Source organism: Macrobrachium nipponense, chromosome 32 (assembly GCF_015104395.2).
Source record: "Macrobrachium nipponense isolate FS-2020 chromosome 32, ASM1510439v2, whole genome shotgun sequence".
Lineage (NCBI taxonomy): Eukaryota > Metazoa > Arthropoda > Malacostraca > Decapoda > Palaemonidae > Macrobrachium > Macrobrachium nipponense.
This window is the reverse complement of record NC_061094.1, coordinates 34,398,211-34,411,228: the sequence shown is the minus strand read 5'-3', so window position 1 is coordinate 34,411,228 and position 13,018 is coordinate 34,398,211. Positions and strand designations below refer to the sequence as shown.

General features: G+C 39.0%; 1 protein-coding gene across 1 annotated transcript in view; it reads left to right on the top strand.

The window, feature by feature from the left end:
* The window catches only part of LOC135207339 (eukaryotic translation initiation factor 3 subunit J-like), a 190,284-nt gene that overhangs the window by 36,922 nt on the left and 140,344 nt on the right, over positions 1 to 13,018 (top strand). The gene's annotated exons all lie outside the window — the stretch shown is intronic.

Genomic DNA, 13,018 nt, shown 5'->3' with positions numbered 1-13,018 from the left:
TCGGAAATTATTTTGTCACTTTGACATAATTTTTGCACCATTTTATATTAGCCGTTACATGGAGTATTATATATGAAAATGTGCGCAATTTCATGTAGAATACAGCTAAAAAAACTCATGGTTATAGCTTTTATCATTTTTGAAATATTTTTATATAAATAACGATGTGCCAAAATTTCAACCTTCAGTCAACTTTGACTCTACCAAAATGGTCAAAAAACGCAATTGTAAGCTAAATCTCTTATATTCTAGTAATATTCAATTATTTACCTTCATTTTGCAACAAATTGGAAGTCTCTAGCACAATATTTCGATTTATGGTGAATTTATGAAAAAAACTTTTTCCTTATGTCCGCGCGGTAACTCTTCAGAAAAAATCATACATTTTTTCGTCCAATTATCGTAATGTTTGCACCATTTTATATTAGCTGTTACATAAAGTTTTATATATGGAAATGTGCGCAATTTCATGTGGAATACAACAAAAAAAAACAACCCATGGTTGTAGCTTTTATCAGTTTTGAAATATTTTCATATAATAACAATAAGTGCCAAAAATATACCCTTTGGGTCAACTTTTAACACTTTGACTCGACCGAAATGGTAAAAAAACGCAATTGTAAGCTAAAACTTACATTCTAGTAATATTCAATCATTTAACTTTATTTTGCAACAAATTGGAAGTCTCTAGGCAACAATATTTCATTTATGGTGAACTTATGAAAAAAACTTTTTCCTTACGTCCGCGCGATACCTCTTCAGAAAAATTCATAAATTTTTTCGTCCAATTGTCGTAATGTCTGCACCATTTTATATTAGCTGTTACATAAAGTTTTATATATGGAAATGTGCGCAACTTCATGTAGAATACAACAAAAAACAACCCATGGTTGAAGCTTTTATCAGTTTTGAAATATTTTCATATAAATAACAATAAGTGCCAAAATATCAACCTTTGGTCAATTTTGACTCGACCGAAATGGTAAAAAAACGCAATTGTAAGCTAAAACTTACATTCTAGTAATATTCAATCATTTACCTTTATTTTGCAACAAATTGGAAGTCTCTAGCACAATATTTTAATTTATAGTGTATATATATTTATATATATATATATATATATATATATATAGATATATATATATATATATATATATATATATATATATATATATATATATATATATAATATATATATTATATATATATAACATGTTTTCCTTATGTCCGCGCGGTAACTCTTCCGAAAAAATATGTTATTGTCATGATACAGTAAAGTTTTATGCATACAGGCGGTCCCCGGGTTACGACGGTTCCGGCTTACGACGTTCCGAGGTTACGACGCTTTTTCTTAAATATTCAATGGAAAAATCTGTCCTGGGTTACGACGCTTGTTCCGAGGTTACGACGCTGACGCTTCCGACGCTCCGAGTTAATGACGCTTTTAAAAAACTCATACTATGATAAAACTCCTTTATAGTTTAGCACAGTATATTAATAAAAATAAGTTTCTGGTTAGATTACAACAAAAATTTTGAGGTTATGATGATTTTCGACACTTTTTATGTCGTATTTTTCTATGTTTTTTAGTGACGCCTCATATGCGGAACTAGTTTCCGAGCGAATGAATACATACTAGCTTGCGGTGCGCAAAGTTTACATATAACAGTCCAAAAGCACAAATAATGAAAAAAATCATTGCTTGTTTCCAGTAATAATAACAAAACGAAGTTTCTGGTTAGATTACAATGAGAGAGAGAGAGAGAGAGAGAGAGAGAGAGGAGAGAGAGAGAGAGAGAGAGAGAGAGAGAGAGGCGTCTTCCGACGCTCCGAGTAAGGACAGAGAAGTGTTCGTTTCGTTAAACGGCCTCTGACTCATGGCAGTAAATGTTTTTGTTGATACTAATAATATAGCCTATTTAAAGATACGTTTACTTTTAATTAGTCTATATGATACGTAAATAGTAATCAACTGTTCTTGTAGCCCTCAAGATTTGGCAAAATCGAAGTATCCAAAGAGAGACATTATCCAGTACACTGGAACCTTGACATACGAATTTAATTTGTTCCGTTACCATCGTCGTATATCAAAACAGTTGTATCTCAAAGCATTTTTTTTCCCATTTAAAATAATGTAATATGTATTAATCCGTCCGTTCTAGCGGTATGAAACCACACCTAAACACAGCTAAATTACATATATTATACACAATTTATACACAAATAAAACGATTAATAACACACATAATGATAAAATAACATAGCAATGTGATAAATGATAATAAATGTTAATAAAATCAATTAAAAAAAGAAAGGAATTTTACTTACCACAACGAAAGATGACGTGAGGCCAGCAGGGGGAAGAGGTAGGGAAGGGTGCAGGGAACGATTTGTTCTCTTTTTATTTACGTATGTACACTAATAACTACGTAATAAACACAATGAAATAACATTGCTAAACTAATTTTTATTTTTTTATTTTAATCAGTTTGTAGTTTTAGAAATAATGGTGATGCCTTTGGAAGGTTTTATGCTTTGCTATAATTTCATGTTTTGCTTCCATCGAAATCATTTTTCTTGGCATTTTTTTTCTTATCACCTGCTTTGTCTTTAGCTTTGAGACCATGGTTAATAATAAAATAGACAAAATAACACGAAAAATAGGCGCAAATACAACGAACTAAACAACGACGTGTTAACATGCAGCACCAACAAACAAACAGACTGAACGCCATTTATCGGTCGCCTATACAACTAACACTCATCGCAAAATCGTATCTCAAATATTTCGTTGTATATCAAAGCTTATATTTTCGCAAATTTTCTGTTGTATCTCAAAACATTCGTATATTAGGGCAATCGTATGTCAAAGTTCCAGTGTAATTTGATCAGAGAGAGAGGAGAGAGAGGAGAGAGAGAGAGAGAGAGAGAGAGAGAGAGAGAGAGAGAGAGAGAGACACCTTGGCAACAATGGTCACCGTCTCGGGGATTGACGTAACATTTATTTTCTGAACAGATAGGACAGAGAAGTGTTCGTTTCATTAAACGGCCTCTGACTCATTGCAGGAAATGTTTTGTTGATACTAATATATAAGCCTATTTAAAGATACGTTTACTTTAATTAGTCTATATGATACGTAAATAGTAATCAGCTGTTCTTGTAGCCCTCAAGATTTGGCAAAATCACTCCAGGTTGTACATAAAACTTCAAGAATGTAGTGTCACCAGAGGATTACAATAGTTTTTACCTTCAAGAACCAGCATTCTTTTATGAAAATAACTCCAGGTTGTACATAAAACTACAGGAAACAACATGTAGTGTAACCAAAGGATTACAAGTAAGGTTTTTATAACTTTTTATTAGTTTAAGACATATTTCCAAGCGTCGTTCCGGCTTACGACGATTTTCGGCTTACGACGCGTCTCAAGAACGGAACCCCCGTCGTAACCCGGGGACTGCCTGTACTTACCTGGCAGATATATACTTTGCTATAGACTCCGTCGTCCCCGATAGAAATTCGAATTTCGCGGGACACTCTACAGGTAGGTCAGGTGATCTATCGCCCCGCCGCTGGGTGGCGGGAATAGGAACCATTCCCGTTTTCTAAGACAGATTTTCTCTTCCACCTTTCTCCTGAGGGGAGGCCGGGTGGGCCATTAATCGTATATATCTGCCATATAAGTATGCATAAAACTTTATTGTATCATGACAATAACATTTTTATGCATTCAACTTACCTGTCAGATATATACTTAGCTGATTGGCACCTTTGGCAGAGGGTAAGAGACAGCTAATTTACTGAATAGACAGGAAACAACATATGTTGTAGGTAATAAAAAATAAAAAACCTTGGTTCCTACCTGTGTTAGCGAAAGACTTCATGGCTACTGCCTAGGAGCCTGTATCGCTTCAAGAGCCTCAGCGAGGTAGTGACCTCATGCTAAGAGTTCTTGATGGTCTGTTACAAGGGGTCTTAACCCACTTACGCGACAGAACCTTAGGATCTTTGTCAATGGGGTCCTATCCACTTACATGACAGAACACCTTGCCTATTGGCATGATCATAGAGCACGACACTAATCCCGATCACCTGATTCTAATTGGGGTTAGTACTACGATTGAAAGGAGTCATCCCCGCACATCCTTTCAAGCAACCCACAACTCGACAACAATATTACAAATAATCATTAAAAACACAAAAACAAAATTAAGGATCAGCATCTGCTCCATGTCCCAGCATAGTATCCGCTGATACATACGGTCCAAGAGAAAAAAAATTTTTGTATGTTACTCTAACATCCTTTAAATAGTGGGATGCAAATACTGAATTGCACCTCCAATAAGTTGCTGCTAAAATGTTTCTCATTGACATATTCTTAGTGAAAGAAAGGGAAGTTGCCACAGCCCGGACTTCGTGAGCTTTTACTCTCAGCAGCTTTAAAGAGTTCTCTTGGCAATCCCTGTGAGCTTCGGTTATCACATTTCTGACAAAGAACGCCAGTGCGTTCTTTAACATAGGTCTTTTGGGGTTTCTCACCGAACACCAAAGACTTTGTCGACATCCCTGAAGCTGTGTCTTCTTTTTTAGATAGAACTTCAAGGTCCTGACTGGGCAGAGACCTACCCAACTCTACCTATTAGAGAAGAGAGTCCCTTGACTTCAAAACTTCTAGGCCAAGGTTTAGAAGGGTTCTCATTCTTCGCTAGGAATAGATCCTGGAAAGAAATAACAGCCGAGTCTTTTTTAAAACCCACCCGAGAGTCCAAAGCATGTAATTCACTGATCCTCTTAGCAGTTGCGAGGGCCAACAGGAATATACATTTACTAGTAAGATCTCTGAATGAGATTTTATCTGGAGGTTCGAACCTGTCCAAAATCAAGATTTTTAGGACTATGTCAAGGTTCCAACTCGGGGGAATAGAAGATCTCAATTTAGAAGTCTCGAAAGACCTGATGAGATCATGAAGATCTTTATTACTTTCCAAATTCAGTCCCCTGTTTCTAAAAACAGCTGAGAGCATGCTCTTATATCCCTTGATAGTGGATACAGCCAACTTCGACTCTTCTCTTAAGAAGAGGAGAAAATCAGCGATTTCGGTCACAGAGGTATTGGAAGAGGACAGCTTCTTCGACCTACACCATCTACGGAAAAACTTCCCACTTCGATTGGTAGACCCACAAGGTAGAGGCTCTGCGGGCTCTAGCAATTGCAGTTGCAACTTTCTTTGAAAAGCCTCTCGCTCTGACCAGTCTTTCGATAGTCGAAAGGCAGCCAGGGAGAGACTTTGGATGTTTTTGTGGAACCTCTCGAAGTGGGGTTGTCGGAGCAGATCTGTCCTTTTTGTGGTAGAGATATGGGGAAGTTCCACCGTCCATTCCAGTACCTCTGTGAACAGTTTCAGGAAGCCAGAAGGGAGCAATTAGAGTTAATCTTGTTCCCGTCGATGCCACAAACTTTCTTAGTACTTCCCCCAGCAATTTGAATGGGGGAAAGGCGTAGGCGTCTATGCCTGACCAGTCCATGAGGAAAGCATCGATTGCCGTGGCTCTGGGATCTTCTTCTAGAGAGCAGAAGTTGTCTATCTTCCTGGAGAGGAACGTGGCAAACAGGTCGATCTGGGGTCTTCCCCAGAGGGACCACAGTTGTCTGCAGACTTCTGAGAGGAGCATCCACTCTGTCGGGAGTACTTGGTTCTTTCTGCTCAACTTGTCTGCCCTTAGGTTTTTTACACCCTGACAAAACCTGTCCACAGAATTATGCCCGTTCCTCTGTCCATGTCAATAGATCTCTCGCTATTTCGTACAGTGAGAAAGAGTGAGTGCCCCCTTGATTCCGAATGTAAGCCAGAGCTGTGGTATTGTCGGAATTGACTTGAACTACCACTCCCTTGACTTCCACTTCGAAGTATTCCAGGGCTAGATGAATAGCCAGGAGTTCCTTTGCATTGATGTGCAATGTAGCCTGTTCCTTGGTCCAAGTACCTGCCACTTCCTTTGGACCCAGTGGTGTTGCTCCCAACCTGTTTCCGAGGCATCGGAAAACAACACTTGGTGAGGGTTCCGAATCAAGAGGGACACTCCTTCGTTCTTTATTAATGGGGTTAACCACCACTTCAGGTTGGACTTTATCCCCTGTTGAATGGGAAAACAGTCTGACAGGTCTCCTGTCTTTTGACTCCACATTTGTCTGAGATAAAACTGCAGAGGTCCGAGATTTAATCTCCCTAGGGAAATGAACTGCTCTAACGAGGAAAGGGTGCCCAGCAGACTGAGCCATTCCCTCGCTGAGGTCCGTTTCTTTCCCTAAGAAGTTTCGAGATTTTTTTCTAAGCCTCGAGCAATTCTCTCTTGCGATGGAAAAACCTGAAAACCCCAAGAATCCATCTGTATCCCCAGATAGACTATGTTCTGTCTGGGGATCAATTGTGATTTCTCGATGTTCACGAGTAGTCCCAGAGATTTTGTCAACTCTAAAGTTTCTTCCAGTCCATTCAAGCACTGATTTCTCGATGTTCACGAGTAGTCCCAGAGATTTTGTCAACTCTAAAGTCTTCTCCAAGTCCTTCAAGCACTGAAGTTCTGATTTTGCTCTTATTAGCCAATCGTCTAGGTAAAGGGATATATTTATCCCTTCTAGATGTAGCCATCTCGCAACATTCGTCATTAGTCTCGTGAACACTTGAGGGGCCGTAGACAGGCCGAAGCATAGGGCTCTGAAATAGAATACTTTGCCCTGCATCATGAATCGAAGATATTTCTTCGATGATGGATGCAGGGGAACATGAAAGTAAGCATCCTGTAGATCTAAGGAGACCATCCAATCTCCTGGACGAAGAGCCACAAGAACCGATTTCAATGTTTCCATGGAGAACTTTGTGTTCTCTACAAATCAGTTCAATGCGATCACATCCAGGACCGGTCTCCACCCTCCCGAGGATTTCGGAACCAGAAAAAGACGGTTGTAGAATCCTCGGGAATGCGGATCCCGAACCAATTCGATAGCCTCCTTTTGCAACATCTGCTCTACCAGTTGCAACATCTGCCCCACTCTCGCAAGAACGACGGCCGCCTGTGCGACAACTTGCGTCCTTACGAGAGATAGGTTGATCCTGCAACACGACATTATCCTTCTCCTGGCAATGCAGAGCGAACGGCCGCCTGTGCGACATCTTTCTCTCCTGTCAGAGGAAGGATGTCCTCTCCTATCGCTCTCAACAGAACCAATCCTATCCTGACAAGGGCTACGGCCGCCTGTGCGGCACCTAGAGTCCCTGTCAGGTAAGGGCTTATCCTTCCGAAAGCTAGACAAGTCCTCCTGGTTTAAATGTCTTTTGGAAGAAGTCCGTATATTCTGGCGCCTGGATGGCGCTTCTGGCTCATTGCGCCCGGCTGGCGCTTGTGGCGCATTGCGCCAGGTTGGCGCTTGTGGCTCATTGCGCCAGGTTGGCGCTCGTGGCTCATTGCGCCAGGTTGGCGCTTCTGGCGCATTTCGGCAGGGAGCGCTTCTGGCGCACTGCGCCAGGCTGGTGCTTCTGGCTCTTCTGGCTCATATGGATCTTCTAGCGCATTTGGTGCATTGCGTCAGGCTGGCGCTTTTGGCGCATTTTTCACACTCATCCGAGGAGAATCCACAACTTTTATGTTAGATCCTCTTTCCTTCCTTTAGTTCTCTTTATCGGAAGGAAAGAGTCCTTTCTTCAGGGAGTCTCACCTTCGTAAAAACTCCTACTAAAGCGGAGAGCTGCTCCTGTATATTTAGTAGGATTTTTGCAGCAGCCTTCTCTTTTTCCTTTCCCTATGCAGGTGAAGGAGGTCTAGAAGAGGAAGGGGACTCCGATTTGCGCATAGGAATAAACTTGGTTTTCTTCCTTTCGCATGGAGATCCATCAGAGAAAAGCTCAGGGCTTGAATTCAACATTGGAGCCTTCCAACTCCTTTTTAAGGGGCGTGACAGTTCATCAGAGCTCCAAGCCCCTTACCATTAGGTGAAGAATCTAAAGACGAAAAACACTGTTTTAGGATGCTTTTTCGATAGCGATCCTTGGCAGTTGCGGGTCGTCACAGAATCTGCCGAGGGGACGCCTGATCGGTGGGGATTCTCCATAACCGCCGTAAGGCTTTTGACATTCCTTCTCCTCTGGGCCTGTGAGCTTGGAAGAGGTCTAGGCCTGGGAGCGAGATGAAGCCGATCAGACACACCCTCCACTGCACTAGGGACACTTAAATCACTATCACTGTGCTTACCTTGTAAAGTTAGCATTTGACGTTCCATCCTTTGTAGTGCAGCTTTAAGATCTGCAATTTCCGTTGCTGGATTTGCAGTCTTAAGTTTGTACAAGAGGATTGATGATACAGGTTTAGGGTTATGTTGTGTTAATTTAATTGACTCGTTAGAACAAGACTACTTACGCTTCTGGAGGAAGCCTTCCTAGCCCTATCCATATCCAATTTCCTTAAATAGGAATTTAAATTCTTCCTTTCTTCCTCATTCAAACCTACACATTCATCACAGGTGTTAGATATAGAGCATTCATTCATTCTACACCCTTTACAAACTGTGTGAGGATCTACCGAAGCTTTCGGTAGCCTCACCATGCATCCCTCATTTACACACTGTCTTCTAACCGCAAAGCTAGAATCCAACATTATGAAAAAATTCCAAAAACCAAGTCCAAATAACAGTCCACGAAAGAGTATGCCCAACCAAAGATCCAATACGTCACCAAAAACAACCGGCTTAGAAGATCAATAGCGATGAAAAAACACGAAAATCAAATCAGAAGGAACAACAACAATGTTGATGTCCCGGCCGATAGAGAAAATCTGTCTTAGAAAACGGGAATGGTTCCTATTCCCGCCACCCAGCGGCGGGGCAGTAGATCACCTGACCTACCTGTAGAGTGTGCCGCGAAATTCGAATTTCTATCGGGGACGACGGAGTCTATAGCTAAGTATATATCTGCCAGGTAAGTTGAATGCATAAAACAGACATTTTTTCGTCCAATTGTCGTAATGTTTGCACCATTTTAAATTAGCCGTTACATAAAGTTTTATATGTGAAAATGTATGCAATTTCATGTAGAATATACAACCAAAAACTACCCATGGTTGTAGCTTTTATCAGTTTTGAAATATCATATAAATAACGATAAATAGAAAAAATTCGTCCTTCGGTCAACTTTAAACTCGATCGAAATGGTCGAAAACTGCAATTGTAAGCTACAACACTTACAGTCTAGTAATATTCAATCAATAACCTTCATTTTGCAACAAACAGGAAGTCTCTAGCACAATATTTCGATTTATGGTGAATTTTTTAAAAAAGCTTTTTCTTACGTCCGCGCGTTACAAATTCATGCATCATTTTGTGATAATATTTTCTCTGTATTGCGTTGATTGTTTTACAATGTGTTCCAAAATGATTGCAATTTAGTGTACAATACAACAACAGAAATTAACTTGTTAGATTTAATTAACTGTTTTGCTCACAGCACGATTTGTGAACAATTATATATTAAATTTTTTTTTGCGGTCATATATCCCAATATTTATATATGATAATGATATTTATTTTCATTTCTGATAGTTGCATACTAAACTTCAGGCAATGACAAAAAAAGGAGCCAAAAATGAACTCTTATTCTTGAAAACTAAGCGTGCTGTGATTTAAAAAAAAAAAAACATTTTTTCCGCTTCGGCGCTCACTCGCGAATGCCGCCGGCATACGGGAGACGATTTTTAAAATACCGCTTCAGCATTTAAGGGTTAAGTAATTATGAAAGGGACAAGAAAAAAGGAGAACATGGCCAATAAAAAAAAAAAAGAATAATGGGAATAATCAAATAAAGCAGTTAATATAGATATTGTTGATTTAAATATTCATTCACATTACATATCTGACAGTATACTGCTGAAAATAGACCCAGGCTAATAATGTGTGAAAATCACAAGTGAAATTTAGCCATATTAAACGTGTCATGCAAGTAATTTAGTTGATCAAAGGACAAAATTAGTTTGATTACACATAGCTATTAAAGAATATTGACATCCTAATGTATTATTTATCGGCTGTAGGAGACGAAATGACAACACCCCAGTAAGGTACAATCAAGACTCAAGCGGCAGCAAAGCCAACTTCAAAATGCTTATGCGGTCTCGAAGATAGAGCTGAGAATAAAATTAGAATTTGTGGACTCGTCAGTATATATTTTCCTTACTTTGCAAAATAATTATCTTTCATACATTGAATAAATCTACAGGCCTTCCCCGGGTTACGACGGGGGTTCCGTTCTTGAGACGCGTCGTAAGCCGTAAATCGTCGTAAGCTGATCGTCAAAATTCTTAAGAAAACCTTACTTTTAATGCTTTGGGTGCATTCAAAACTATTGCATTGTTCATCAAAAAAAAGCTTCAAATATTGATTATATTTTGCATTTTTGGTGTCATATTTCTTGTGCCAGATCAGCGTTGTAGGCGCCGTAACCCTGGAAATAATTTCTGATGAATATATAATTGAAAAGCGCTTTAACCTTGGAACGTCGTAAGCTGAACCCGTTGTAACCCGGGGACTGCCTGTACTTAATTTTAATGTAATTTATTTCAAGTATAGCACCTTTGAAAGGAAATATTTTATTAAGTAAATAATCTGGCACCTGCATATGGCAATATTTCCATAACAAAGAATGAATTAAGAAACTATGTCAATCCTTCATGGGCTGACTGTACTTAACACCACCCTGGTATGTCAAAGACCAGCAAACGGATTCTTTCAATCATTCATGTCTCTACATTTGGAGCTGTCAGAACCTAATTTATTTACTTACTTTGCATTAGGTATTTCACTGTAATTAGCTACCGTTTATCATTTTTTAAAACATGTAACAGCTTATATTAATTAGATTATATAACTAAATTTAATGCCTATATTACAGAGGTAGGAAACTACATACTTTTTCAACACAATGCAGTTTCTCACATAAATTAGACACCCAGTATTTGCAGAGGATGGGTACCACACTCTTGCAAATAGCTCAACTCTGCGAATACAGGCAGTCCCCGGGTTACGACGGGGGTTCCGTTCTTGAGACGCGTCGTAAGCCGGAACATCATAAAAAATCGTAACAAAACCTTACTTTTAATAATTTAGGTGCATTCCAACTATGTAAACTGCATTCTTATTGCATTTTTCATCCAAAAAACCTTCAATTACTAATTATTTTGTATTTTTGGTGTCATATTTCATCTGCCAGACGAGCGTTGTAGGCGTCGTAACCCTGGAAATAATGTCTGATGAATATAATTGAGAAGCGCCTTAACCTCGGAACATCGTAACCCGGGGGACTGCTTGTATAGGAGTATTCTAATAGTTTCATCAAAAAAAGTGAATTTAGTCACAAAAATATTAAAACAGAGCAATTGGTTGATATTTCTCGGTGAAAAATACAGTGAATAGGTGATTTTCTGTGAGTACTAATGGGTTTATGGCCCGTAGAAAAATCAGCAGATAGGCGAGTCCTCGAATCGTGGGGGTAGACTGTTAACATACAGGGGAAACCTGAGACAAACTACATCAATTTTGCTAGCCTTGCATCTGAGGTGCCTTGAAGGTGTGATCTCAATCTATTCATCTCATGCTTATTCGGAGTTTCCCTAATCAGGCCTCATTTGGCCGACTGGGAAATTTTAGTTCTTATCTGTTACAATATTATGTGAGCTGTAATAGTGAGTGCAAAATAATGTAGAAAAAAAAACCTAATTACTGGACAGGACATGTAAACCTCACTACTATTAGTATATCTTACCTTACCTTACAGACCTTACATCTTGTTCGGGTTGCCCCAGGTCCCTCAGTGTGAGGCACCTCTAATGTCTACCAGAGAGTTGCTAGTACATCTTCTGGTATATTTTGCATCTTCCAATCTTGGATGGTCTGGGATGCAGTTTAGATATTTGTCGAGCTTATTCTTAAACACATCTACGCTCACTCCTGATATATTCCTCAGATGAGCTGGCAACGCATTGAATAGACGCTGCATTATCGATGCTGGTGCGTAGTGGATTAATGTCCTGTGTGCTTTCCTTATTTTTCCTGGTATAGTTTTGGGCACTATTAATCTACCTCTGCTTGCTCTTTCTGATATTTTTAGTTCCATGATATTTTCTGCTATTCCTTCTATCTGTTTCCATGCCTGAATTATCATGTAGCGTTCTCTTCTCCTTTCTAGACTATATAATTTTAAGAATTGTAGTCTTTCCCAGTAGTCTAGGTCCTTAACTTCTTCTATTCTAGCTGTAAAGGACCTTTGTACACTCTCTATTTGTGCAATATCCTTTTGATAGTGTGGGTACCATATCATATTGCAATATTCAAGTGGACTACGAACATATGTTTTATAAAGCATAATCATGTGTTCAGCTTTTCTTGTTTTGAAGTGCCGTAACAACATTCCCATTTTTGCTTTACATTTTGCCAACAGAGTTGCTATTTGATCATTGCATAACATGTTCCTATTCATCATCACACCAAGGTCTTTAACTGCTTCCTTATTTGTGATGGTCTCATTATTAGGTCCCTTATATGCATATAGCTTTCTTTCTCTGTCTCCATAATTTATTGATTCAAATTTATCAGAGTTAAATACCATCCTATTTACCTCTGCCCAATCATATACTTTGTTAAGGTCTCTTTGTAGAGCGTTCCTATCTTCATCACAAGTAATTTCTCTACTTATTCTTGTGTCATCTGCGAAACTACTCACTACCGAATCCTTCACATTATTGTCTATGTCTTCAATCATAATAACAAACAGTATTGCAGCTAACATGGAAGAGGCGCCACACAGGATTGGAAATATTTACATTCCTATTTTTTTTCTTTATACTACTGTGTGCATTTGCCTATTATCCTCTTTCCAACTATTTTTTTTAATTGGTTGACTTTAAAGTGTACTCCATCTTGGGGTATTCTTCATGAAAATTCCCCCTGGCCTATAAGGGTTAATACAAGCAGTCGCCAG